Source organism: Bufo bufo, chromosome 3 (genome assembly GCF_905171765.1).
Source record: "Bufo bufo chromosome 3, aBufBuf1.1, whole genome shotgun sequence".
In the NCBI taxonomy this organism is placed as follows: domain Eukaryota; kingdom Metazoa; phylum Chordata; class Amphibia; order Anura; family Bufonidae; genus Bufo; species Bufo bufo.
This window is the reverse complement of record NC_053391.1, coordinates 75,626,145-75,639,561: the sequence shown is the minus strand read 5'-3', so window position 1 is coordinate 75,639,561 and position 13,417 is coordinate 75,626,145. Positions and strand designations below refer to the sequence as shown.

Here is a 13,417-nt window from a genome sequence, read left to right as displayed (position 1 = left end):
AGTATAAATTTGCTTTACTTTCTGTGCTCAGCTAAAAGCTATTTTATGCTTCAAAATACACTTTCAAGCCAAAGAGTGGGGCATAAATCAACTGTAAAACAGCACCACAAATTTCTGTTGGAATTACAGATATGCCTTCACTGCTCTTTCAAAAGCTTGATTGCATAGAGAATAATGGGCAAGTAACTGTATGTTATAGAGTTTCTCTCTCCACACCATCCAAATGTGTGATGACCCATATGCTTGAGAAATAAATGATGTCAAAGGGTATTTAGCCCTATCGATGCTGGAAAGGACTTTAATACAACAACAGAATGACCTGCAATGCACTGTAGACCTCCCTTGCAATGAAAAATTACAAGAGAAACTGATTGTGACTATTCTTTTATTGTTTATTGCAACACCTTGGAAAAAAGGACAAAGCTAGAAAAAAAGTTGAGTCGGGATGAGCTAACTAATGATATAGTCAGCATCATAACTATAGAAACTAAAGGGGAGATTTATTATGAGAGGAACTTTTGAAGTCAGTGTTGTTTAAAAAAATTAAAGCATTTTTAACATTAACATATCAAAATATTACTCCAGTTTTCCACCGCCACCCCCATACTTTGTGCCATTTTTTGTGGGGGAGACTATTTGACATATCTGACACAGTACTATGCAAACATTTTAGGTAGATGTGTCAAAAATGATGCAAACTTAGTTTAAGGCCACATAGTCAGGTTACTACATGCAGTTTTGGAAGTTTGTCTTCCAAAACTGCATGCATAAACCTATCCATGTATTTCTGTAACCAAAGAATGCTTTCAAAAATAGAAGTATGAATAGTTTAAATCAAAATTTATTCTACAGAAGGACAACAACCCCAAACATGCAATCAATGTCCTGGAAGTGATTGTATCGCCCCACTGAGCACCGATCTCATTATCATAAAGTCTGTCTAGGATTACATGAAGAGTCAGAAGGATTTGCACAAGCCTTCATTCACAAGATGTTTGGAACAATCTAACTGCCAAGTTCCTTCAAAAACTATGTGCAACAGTACCTAAAAGAATTGACGCTGCTTTGATGGTCACACCAAATATAGATTGGATTTAGATTTATCTTTATTTTATTTATTTTGAATTTTGTTAATTAATAATAATAAACTATTAACACTTATTTATGAAAGTATTTTTACTTTGCAGCATTTTTCGCACACCTGCCTAAAGCTTTTCACGGTACTGTACATCTGGCATTCACCTCCTTACTTGGCTTACCACAGCCACTTACCGTCCTGCTTTTTAAAATTGGCGAGAGTGATTTCAAATCACAAAAATAGCAACATTTTGCTTACACGGGCGCAGTGTAGATATGACGTGGCCGGAACGGATGCTGCTGAGCATAAGTGCCTATGCTCCCTCCCACGGTCCCGGCAACCAGAGAGGACAGTGCTTTTTTCCTGTAATTTGCAAGCATTGCTGGATTACAGGGTGGTCGTAACCCCTGGAAACGAGCAGTTTATAATGTGATGGAAAAATGAATCAGGCCAGCAAAAGAGGCAATATGGATAACCACAATACATTAGTAAGTGCCTTGCATTAACTTTCTCTACATAATAAATGCCATTTGTAGTGTTGATCAAGCACCCAATTGCTCGTGTGTTCTGGCCAAACACCGATATGCTCATGTGTTCTACCGAGCACAATAGAAGTCAATAGGAAAACCGCAGGCACCCCCTGCTCGGAAGAGAAGAGGGTGTCTGGTTCACAAAAATTTTTTAGAAATTGATGGCAACCACATCAAAATGATTGTAAACAGCATTAAGAGTATAGCTGGACGCGTCTTGGACTCCTATTATCTTTGACATGCAATAAACAACCACACAAAGGCAATATGCCAAAAGCTAGGTATATGCAAGCCATCAATCTATCCATGGGACAGATGACAGGCTTAGTCAGCATACCTTACAATGGCAGCCTTGTGCACTATGAGACATTCCAAACCAGCTCTCATCTCAATGGAAAATTTGCAATCTACACTACTCATGAACAGCACCATCTATTTGTTTCATAATCTTCTGACAAGAGTAATTGTATTGTCATAAGACTGTGAAACCAATAGATGGCGATGTTCATGAGTCATGAACAGCGCCATTTATTGGTTTCATAGTCTTATGACAATACTATTACTCTTGTCATAAGACTATGAAACCAATAGAAGGCGCTGTTCATGAGTAGTGTAGATCGCAAATTTTAATGCAAATGGTTTTTCAGCTGAAAAACAAGGCAGATTCTGCTCATTTGCATGTCTTTCCCATATGCCCATGTTTATGCAAATTAGTTTTTACATGACAAAACTGTATAGAAAGGTTATTGAATATTATATCAGGACAGTCAGAAAACTTTTTGTCTCCCTAATGATATTGATCTAGGTGCGCAGGTCCACCCAAGCCATCCAACAGATCTGAAGTAACTTTGAGGCTTACTGTCTCTCAGTCAGATGAGAGCTGGTTTGGAATTTCTCATAGTGCACAAGGCTGCTATAGTAAGGTATGCTGACTAAGCCTGTTATCTGTCTCATGGATAGATTGATGGCTTACATATGCCAGGCTTTTGGCATATAGCCTTTGTCTGGTTGTTTATTGTATGTCGTAGATAATAGGAGTCCAAGACGCATCCAGCCATCCTCTTAATGCTGTTTCCAAACCATTTTGATGGGGTTTCCATCAATTTCTAACCTTTTTTTGTAAACCAGACACTCTCTCTTCTTCAGAGCAGGGGGAGCCTGGTTTGATGCTTGGGTCTCCCATTGACTTTCATTGTATTGAATTGTACTTGAGCACCCGCAGTATTCGGCCGAGCACTCGGATGTGCCGAGTATAGTAATGCTCGAGCCGAACAGCAGTTTGGCCGAGCATGCTCGCTCCACACCAGCCATTTGCTGAAGTGGGACAATCCCATTAAAGTCTCCCTGGAATGTCAACTTTCTCAGGAGAACAGAAGACTTAAGATTTAACCACTGTATACAGTATCTAAAGGTGCAGAAATATGGGCAAACACACTACTACTACTCACTACAGGGTACATAAGAAATAAGAGATATTCATAACTACTTTAATACATTTTGAAAATATAAAAAAAGACATAAAATAAGAAACTTTGTTAGTGCTTATCTGATGAGCACTATCATTCACATGACGTAAGTACGGTAAATAAGTATACATTTTTCAGGAGGAAAAGGAGAATTATAGAGTCATAATGCTTCTCAAACAATTTTGCTACCATTGTTTGGCATATTATGGGGGCACTGCATTGGTTGCACTGTTTTTACCAATGTGGTGGTTTTTAAGGGAATCTTTCAGCAAATTTGTACCTTTCGGACCTGTTACATGTGCGCTTGGCAGCTGATGACATCTGTGTTGGTCCCATGTTCATATGTGCCCACATTGCTGAGAAAAATGATATTTTATGATATGCAAATGAGCATTTAGGAGCAACAGGGGCATTGCCGTTACACCTAAAGGCCCTGCTCTCTCTGCAACTGCCACGTCCTCTGCACGTTGATTGACAGGGTCGGACAGTAAGGGCTCTTTCACACTTGCGTTGTTTTGTTCCGGCATAGAGTTCGGTCGTCGGGGCTCTATGCCGGAAGAATCAGGATTAGGATTAGGATCAGGATTATCCCCATGCATTCTGAATGGAGAGAAATCCGTTCAGGATGCATTAGGATGTCTTCAGTTCCGGAACGGAAAGTTTTTTGGCCGGAGAAAATACTGCAGCATGCTGCGTTTTTTGCTCCGGCCAAAAATCCTGAACACTTGCCGCAAGGCCGGATCCGGAATTAATGCCCATTGAAAGGCATTAATCCGGATCCGGCCTTAAGCTATACGTCATTTCGGCGCATTACCGGATCCTACGTTTAGCTTTTTCTGAATGGCTGCCGGGACGCTAAAGTCCTGTTTGCCATGGTAAAGTGTAGTGGGGAGCGGGGGAGCAGTATACTTACCGTCTGTGCGGCTCCCGGGGCGCTCCAGAGTGACGTCAGGGCGCCCCACGCGCATGGATGACGTGATCGCATGGATCACGTCATCCATGCGCATGGGGCGCTCTGACGTCATTCTGGAGCGCCCGGGGAGCCGCACGGACTGTAGTATACTGCTCCCCTGCTCAACACTACTACTATGGCAACCAGGACTTTAATAGCGTCCTGGCTGCCATAGTAACACTGAACGCATTTTGAAGACGGATCCGTCTTCAAATGCTTTCAGTTCACTTGCGTTGTTACGGATCCGGCGGGCATCTCCGGCAAAAGGAGTGCACGACGGATCCGGACAACGCAAGTGTGAAAGAGGCCTAAAAGCGTCATCACACCTGATCCTGTCATTTAAAGTGGAAATGAGGCAGCAGTTGCAGAGAAAATGGAGCTTCCAGGAGTAACGATAATGCCCCCATTGCTCCTAGAACATCATTTTTCAGGAATGTCTTCACATATGAATATGGGACCAAGCGCACATGCAGCAGGTCAACCAGTTTCATAGGTACAAATTTGCTGACCGATGCCACCCACATTGGTAAAAACAGTGCAACCAATGCAGTGCCCCATAATATGGCCAAATAATGCCAACATAATAGTTCTATACAGTGCACAAATAATTCTATAAATGTCACCTGGATACATAAGATGTTTTTAAATCTATGGAAATGTAAGATTAGACTTCATCAGCATGTTTAGAGTAAACCAGAGCAAATGGAACAGTGGAGATCTTTAAATAGAGGGGGTGCTTTTTCCAATGCTATACCTTGATATAGCACTCCATGCAGTGCCTACCTAATTCACAGTACTATACAATGTCAAAATAATGCAGCTATATAAGATTAAGATTAATAATTGTAGTAGACAGGCCTCAGACGGCAAACCAAGAGTGGGCCCCCTTATGCAGGATTAGGTGATTCTCCATGTGCAGCTCCAAAGACCACACACATTCATGGTTCTGATCTTGACAACAGCAGATGCAGATCAGGTAACTTTTGTACTTTGTTCATGATGAACCAAACTAATTCAGCATAGGATCTATGTAATACTTATCTATGGACATTCTAAATCTCCAGAGATCAGTTCCTAGAGACAGAATACAACTTGAAATGGAAATTATAGCTTTGTATTAAGTGAACTCAATTTCTGAACTCAGGAGAATCACTTTAACTGCGGGTACACTGCCTGAATTTCTTCTTGTGGCCAGTGAAATAGAGAAATAGAGAGATTCATCTTAACTGTGTGTATATATATATATATATATATATATATAGTTAGGCCACTGCAGACAGCGACATTATCTGCGCTACATCTCCTGTCTAACGTGTGCGCAGCCTAAAAATATCAGTGACATCTAGTGTACTTTTTCGGTTACATTGCCTGCGCTACATCTCCTGCATAACGTTTGTGTATCCGAAATATCAGTGACATTGAGTCAAATATTTTTTGCTGCTGGTGGCAGCGACATTACCTGCGCTACATCTCCAGTATAAAGTTAGCGCATCCAAAATATCTGTGACATTCAGTGTAATTTTTTCGCCTCTGGTGACAGCGACATTATCTGCCCTACATCTCCTGTGTAACGTGTGCGCAGCCTAAAAATATCTGTGACATCCAGTGTACTTTTTCTGTAGACGGTGTCCGCTGTGGACAATTACATTACCTGCGCTACATCTCCTGTATAACGATTGTGTATATCTGAAATATCAGTGACATTCAGTAAATTTTTTTTGCTGCTGCTGGCAGCAACATTACCTGCGCTACATCTCCTGTATAACGTTTGCCCGTCCTTAATATCGGTGACATTTATTCAGTGTAATTTTTTATTAGCCACTGGTGACAGCGACATTACTTGCGCTATACTTCCTGTTTAACGTGTGCGCATCCTAAATATCAGTGACATTCATTCAGTGAAATTTTTTATTAGGCGGTGGTGACAGCGACATTTCTTGCGCTATACCTCCTGTTTAACGTGTGCGCATCCTAAAAATATCTGTGACATTCTGTGTACTTTATTTGCGCATACACTTACAAAACCTGCGCTACTGTACGTCTGACATACTTGCAAGCATATATACCATTTAATATGCGCAAGGCGAACAGTGAGGGACGGGGAAGTGCTGCTGTGCTGCTGATGGGGTGCCCGCAGAGGCCGTGGCCCTGGGCATGGTGAAACTGTGCCTGCTGCCAGAGCACAAAAAACACACTCATCCACGATACATAGCTTCATGTCCAAGTTTGCAGGGCGGCGCAGATCAAAGTCAGACCAGTAAGACCAGGTGGTCGGTTGGATTGCAGCAGATAATGCTTCCAGTCAGTTAAGCACCACCCTGTCTTCCACAAAATGCAGTCTCAGTAGCCAAGAGTCTGGTAAACAGAATCCTCACCCTGGTACTCCTTCCACCAACCATGGAGAGTCTTGGCAAACAAGTGATCCCACATTCGGATATTCCGAGGAGCTGTTTTCATCACTATTCCTTAATTTGGGCCTCTCGCCAAGCCCGCTTTAAGAGAGACATGAGGAGATGTTGTTCCCTGATTCCCAAACTCTGCAGCATCCACAGTCAGAAGAAGATGATGGGGGGGAACGGCAATTAGTGGTTCACGAGGTGGATGATGATGATGAGACACAGTTACCAATAAGTCAACCGCAATTAGTGTCTCAAGAGGTTTATGATGAGGATGAGACACAGTTGTAAATAACTGAGGTTGTTGTTAGGTCAACAAGTCAGGAGGATGACCAGTAGAGATGGCCTTGCGGTTCGCCCGGCGGTCATTTCGCAGCGAACTTTGCGTGTTCGCGATTCGCCGAACATGCGAACATATGGAGATATTCGCACCCGCCATATTCTTTTACATTGTGAAGAACTTTGACCCATGACACATCCATCAGGTGGTATAGGACAGCCAATTGAGACGTTTCAGCACATGGACATACCCCCTACCTTATAAATAAACCTGATCTGGCCGCCATTTTACATTCAGTGTTTTGCCAGTGTAGGGAGAGGTTTCTGTGTGGAGCAGGGACAGGTTGTTAGGAACACCAAACGCTAGCTAATAGGGCTACAAAAGTCTGGTATAGGTGTGCTATCGATAGGTGTGATACAAAGAGGGGTGCAATATACTTATACTTTTACAATGAGTCAAAAACACATAGATCTATATAGTGATCACCTTGAAGTCAGGGTTCTAGAGGCTAGGGGCTTACAAGGGCCATTTTTATATAGGGTAAGGTTCCGGACGGGGTCCCTCTTATCAGGGCGGGTGGTCTGTGGTTACCCTATCAGGGCCAGAATAGCACCCCCCGTAGGGCAATATCAGGGACAGTTCTTTGCCCACCCTGTCCTTCAATACCACATAATCATCTAGCCCAGGGATAGATGTTTTTTGCTTTGCCCCCGGATTGTGCTAGAACATATGGTTTCTGATTTGGTGCCGCCGAGCACCTGATTTAGTGCCGCCGAGCACTTGTTATTGCCTACCACATCTATGGTTTTTGCCTAACTTTAATAATTTAATTTATTTTCATTTTGAGGGATATCTTTTCCATTCACACGTCCGCAAAATGGGTCCGCATCTGTTCTGCAATTTTGTGGAACGGGTGCAGACCCATTCATTTTCAATGGGGCCGGAATGTGCTGTCCGCACTTCCACATCCGTGCTTCCGTTTCCGCAAAAAAATAGAACATGTCCTATTCTTGTCCGCAATTGCAGACAATATTAAGCATTTTCTATTATAGTGCCGGTAAAGTGCGGTACGCAAATTGCGGAATGCACATTGCTGTTGTCCGTGTTTTGCGGATCCGCAAAACACTTACGAACGTGTGAATGGACTATCATGGTAACATTATTAAAGGTTACTTTTTATCTTTATGTATATTCTAATGGATTGCCTTCCTTGCACAATGTTATAATATAATTTCTATGTTAGAAAGTATATTATAGTGCTTTTGTATTGTGCGGCAGTTGTGTGCAGTTCTGCTGCGATACTGCAGCTATATAGAGGGACAAGCGTTATTGGAACAAATAATTTCTACTGGTGTGATATACCAGTCGTCCCACATAAAAACTGATTGAAGTGGGGTGTTATATACCAATATACTTTCTTTATAGTGCATTTGGGTACTGTATAGTGCATTTGCGCATGCGCGTACGCAAAAATTATATTGCCAATACTTCGCATTGAAAAAAATAATGAATGGAGATCGCAAATTCGAATAATACATCTGGTATGTAACTGTCCATGTTGTGGGACTATTTGTGCACTTCTAGTAATTATTTCTTGGCTGCAAATATGAGCTGTAGGTTTTTCAGGTTCGCCTGCCATTAAAATGAATGGGACCCGCTGCGAGCTTGCGGTTCGCGAACATTTGACCGCGTTCGCGTAATCGCGTTTGCGAACCGTCCAGGCAGATGTTCGTCCATCACTAATGACCAGAGTGAGGAAGTGGAAGAGGAGGTGCTGGACGATGAAGTCACTGACCCAACCTCGGAAGGTGGCAATCCGAGAGAGGACAGCAGTACAGAGGGGGAGGGATCAGCAGGACCGCAACAGGCTGGAAGAGGCAGTGGGGTGGCAAAAGAGAGAAGGCGGGCCACACCAAACAGGCCCGCAACTGTTCCCTGGAGCACTCCCTTGCGGCAATCTCCCTTGCCAAGGGGTAGGTGTTCCGCAGTCTGACGCTTTTTTGAGGAAAGTGTGGACAATAAAAGAATTGTCATTTGCAACCTGTACCACACCAAAACGAGCAGGGGTGTAAACACTAGCAACCTCACCACCACCAGCATGATCTGCCACATGGCATCAAAGCACCCTAAGGCCGAGTTCATATGAACGTGTGTTCAAATTGCGGGCCGCAATGCACGATCGCCGGCCGTGGGTCAGCCGCATCGGATCGCGGACCCATTCCCTTTAATGGGTCCGCGATCTGCCCGTTCCGCAAAAAGATAGGACCTGTTCTATATTTTTCCGGAATGGAAGTACGGGACGCAACCCCATGGAAGCACTCCGTAGTGCTTCCGAGAGGTCCCGTTCCGTGCGGCCGTTCTGCAATTCTGGATTTGCGGACCCATTGAAGTGAATGGGTCCGCATCCGTGATGCGGAATGCACACGGAAGTGTGGCCGTGTATTGCGGCCCGCAATTTGCGGACCGCTATACGGCCACGGATCACACACGTTCGTGATAACTAGGCCTAATAGGTGGACTGAACGCCCGGGTCCACATCCAGTGTCTGCGGGTCACACCACTGCCTCCTCTTCCCCTATGTTACGTGCTGGTCAATCCCCTGTCCAAGATGCAGGCCCGGATGCCTCCCGCCATGCACCTGGACCTTCGCAAGCAACATCAGCTAGCACATCCACTTCTGTGTCCCAGCGCAACGTACAGATGTCTGTACCCCAGGCCTTTGAACAAAAGCGAAAATACCCAGCCCCTGACTTCTCTACTCCACCAAAGGAAAGAGACTGAACACAAAGGCACTCTAAATGTGCCTTTTATGGTGTATTGAATACACTGTATTCCCATGCACCTATTCCAACACTAAAAAGGGTATATGGTTCAATCTCCCTTTTCTCGTCCTCCTCCTCCATCATATCAACATACTTGTTAGGCTGCCCTCGATCCTAATGTTTTAGAGGGTCACCAGCAGGCCCTCATCATTAATGTTTTTGAGGGTCACCAGCAGCCCTTCAACCATAATATTTTAGAAGGTCAACTCAGCAGCAGACCTTCATCACTAAATTTTTAGATGGTGAGCTCGGCAGCAGGCCCTCGCCCACAACATTTTTTAGATTGTCAGCTCGGCAGCAGGCCCTCACCCACAACATTTTTTAGATGGTCAGTTTGGCAGCAGGCTCTCACCCACAACATTTTTTAGATGGTCAGCTCGGCAGCAGGCCCTCGCCCATAATTTTTTCCATGGTCAGATCAGCAGCAAGCCCTCGTCCCTAATATTTTAGAGAGTCAGCTCACCAGCAGACCCTCAACCATAATTTTTTCTATGGTCATCTGAGCAGCAGGCCCTCAACCCTAATGTTTTAGAATGGTCAGCTCAGCAGCCGACCCTCACCCCTAATGTTTTAGATGGTCAGATAAGCAGCAGGCCCTCGCCCCTAATGTTTTTGAGGGTCACCAGCAGGCCAGCAATCATAATTTTTCAAGGGTGTGTATGATGCCCTCCTTTAAGTGTAATAAAGGGTGTATTGGAGTGCCGGTTCCTTGCAATTTTTGGCAGCCCTTTCACTTAGTGCATAGGCTTTATGAGTGTAGGAGTCCCACTACCTAAACAATTGTACCACAATGTGAATGAGGCCCTCCTTTATGTGATATACAGGCTGTATCAGAGTGCCTCTTCCTTGTAATTTTGGCAGCACTTGATTGGCCAGCAAACTCATCTGACCTAAACCTAAAGAGAATCTATGGGGTATTGTCAAGAGGAAGATGAGACACCAGACCCAACAATGCAGATGAGCTGAAGGCCACTATCAAAACAACCTGGGCTTCCATAACGCCTCAGCAGGTGCCACAGGCTGATCACGTCCCTACCACGCCACATTGATGCAATAATTCATGCAAAAGGATCCCGAATAAATAACATATACTATACATAATTTTCAGTAGGCCAACTTATCTGAATTATAAATAGAGTTGAGCGGACACCTGGATGTTCGGGTTCGACGGGATCGGACGAACTTCGGAAAAAAGTTCGAGTTCGGGACCCGAACTTGACCCCGAACCCCATTGAAGTCAATGGGGACCCGAACTTTTGAGCACTAAAATGGCTGTAAAAATGTCATGGAAAGGGCTAGAAGGCTTCAAATGGCGTCAAAATGTGGTTAAGAGCATGGCAAGTGCTCTGCAAACAAATGTGGATAGGGAAATGACTTTAAATAACATAAAATACGTTAAAAAAAATCTTGATCTAGGAGGACCAGGTCCATATGGAGTAGGAGGTTGAGGAGGCGGTGGATGTGGCAGTGTAGGTGGAAGCGGTGGTGGTGGAGGAGGTAGCCTACACTGGTTTTTGGTTTTAAATTTTATTTTTAAAATTAGGGTACACCCCAAAACATTGGGAAATATAACCTGTGATAACCCCCTCCAGTCATGCTAAACACACGTTCAGACAATACACTGGCTGCAGGGCAGGCCAGCACCTCCAAGGGGTAAAGGGCAAGCTCAGGCCATGTGCCCAATTTGGAGACACAGAAGTTGCAGGGGCTGAGCCCTGTCAGTCAGTTCGTGTAAGCGTGTGCACACTTACTGCCCCACCATGTCGCACGTCCCCGTGATGTTCACGATCCAATTTGATATCTGCTCTATCAACTGTCGATGTTCTTTTATGCGCCTACCATGGTGATCACGGGTGGTGGGGAATCAGGGTTCCAGGCCAGAGAGGGAGCGTGAGAAAGAGAGACCACATCCAAGAAAGGATTATTTTTTTCAAATTTAAAATTAGAGTTGAAATATGGGATAAATTATTAATGCATAATAGTGTGACAACTTTTTAAAGTTTTAACATTTAATGAAAGGATGTGGTGCGCATTAATTACTGAATAATTTATTACATTTTATTCCCTGTCACCTATGCATAGCAGGTGTTTATTCATGTCTAAAATTGTCAAACCAAGAATGTAACAGAAAAATTTATTAAGCTGTCAACTAGGTAGAGGAGGGGAATATTACACCCAAAAAATTGTTAATTTCACCATAAAATGTAACTGACAATTTCTATTTTTACCGGTCCACTAGGTATAGCAGTGGTACTATTCACACCAAAATTGGTGAATTTCACCCTAAAATGTAAATGACAATTTATTTATTTTTTAACCTGTCTACTAGGTATAGCAGTGGTACTATACACCCAAAAATTGGTTAATTTCACCAGAAAAAGTAAATGACAATTTTTTTTTTTTTTTGTTTAACCTGTCTACTAGGTATAGTAGTGGTACTATACACCCAAAAATTTGTTAATTTCACCATAAAATGTAACTGACAATTTATTTTTATTTTTTTACCGATCTACTAGGTATAGCAGTGGTACTATACACCCAAAAATTGGTGAATTTCACCTGAAAATGTAAATGACAAAGTAGTGAAATGATATAAAATAAAACACGTAAAAAAATTTAAAAAAATGGATTTATGAGGTGGAGTGCCATATGGAGTAGGAGTTTGAGGATGCGGTGGATGTAGTGGAGTAGGTGGAAGCGGTAGTGGAGGAGGACGAGATAGCCAACACAGGTTTTTGGTTTTAATTAATTTTTGTAAAATTAAGGTACACTCCAAAAGAGTGTGAAATATCCAAAATACAAACATGAGCAATTGCGCTGCAGTATAACAATGGATACTTAGTGCCGGTATACATGTCTATTCTGCACAAGGTACGGACAAGTCCTGAGGGATCCATGCCTGGTTAATTTTAATGAACGTGAGCTTGTCCACATTGGCTGTGGACAGGCGGCTACGCTTGTCTGTGATGACTCCCCCTGTCGTGCTAAACACATGTTCAGTCAGCCTCAAGACGGCCCGCACTTTATGCAGCAGCTCTGACATGTCGGGGTAATTTTTAAGGAATCTCTGCACCCCCAAATTCAGCACATGCGCCAGGCAAGGGATGTGCGTCAAACTGGCTAGTCCCAGAGCTGCTACGAGATTTCGCCCATTATCTCACACCACCAGGCCGGGCTTGAGGCTGACTGGCACAAACCACTCATCGGTCTGTTGTTCAAGGCCCGTCCACAGCTCCTGCGCGGTGTGGGGTTTGTCCCCCAAACAGATAAGTTTTAAAACTGCCTGCTGTCGTTTTCCCCTGGCTGTGCTGAAGTTGGTGGTGAAGGTGTTACGCTGACCGGATGAGGAGATGGTAGAGGATGAGGAAGCAGAGTAGGAGGAGGAAGCAACAGGAGGCAAACTGAAGCGCCCTGCAATCCTCGGTGGTGGAAAGACATGCGCCAAACTGCTATCCGCCTCAGGCCCAGCTGCCACTGCATTTACCCAGTGTGCTGTTATGGAGATATAATGGCCCTGACCGTGCTTACTGGTCCACGTATCCGTAGTCAGGTGCACCTTGCCACAGATGGAGTTGAGCAGTGCACACCTGATTTTGTCCCCTACTTGGTTGTGAAGGGAAGGGATGGCTCGCCTTGAAAAGTAGTGGCGGCTGGGCACGACGTACTGTGCGACAGCCACCGCCATGAGGCCTTTAAACTATCCGTCACCACCAAACAGAATGACAGCACTTCAAAGGTCAGTAATTTAGAAATGCTGGCATTCAGGGCTAGGGATCGCGTGTGGGTAGGGGTGTACTTCCTCTTCCTCTCCAGCGTTTGGGATATGGAGAGCTGAACGCTTCCGTGGGACATTGTGGAGATGCTTGGTGACCCAGGTCTTGGTGTTGCTGGCA

At 44.0% G+C, this 13,417-nt stretch overlaps 1 protein-coding gene across 1 annotated transcript in view; it reads right to left on the bottom strand.

The window, feature by feature from the left end:
- Positions 1–13,417, bottom strand: part of CADM2 (cell adhesion molecule 2) — a 425,691-nt gene that overhangs the window by 261,992 nt on the left and 150,282 nt on the right. The window lies entirely within an intron of this gene.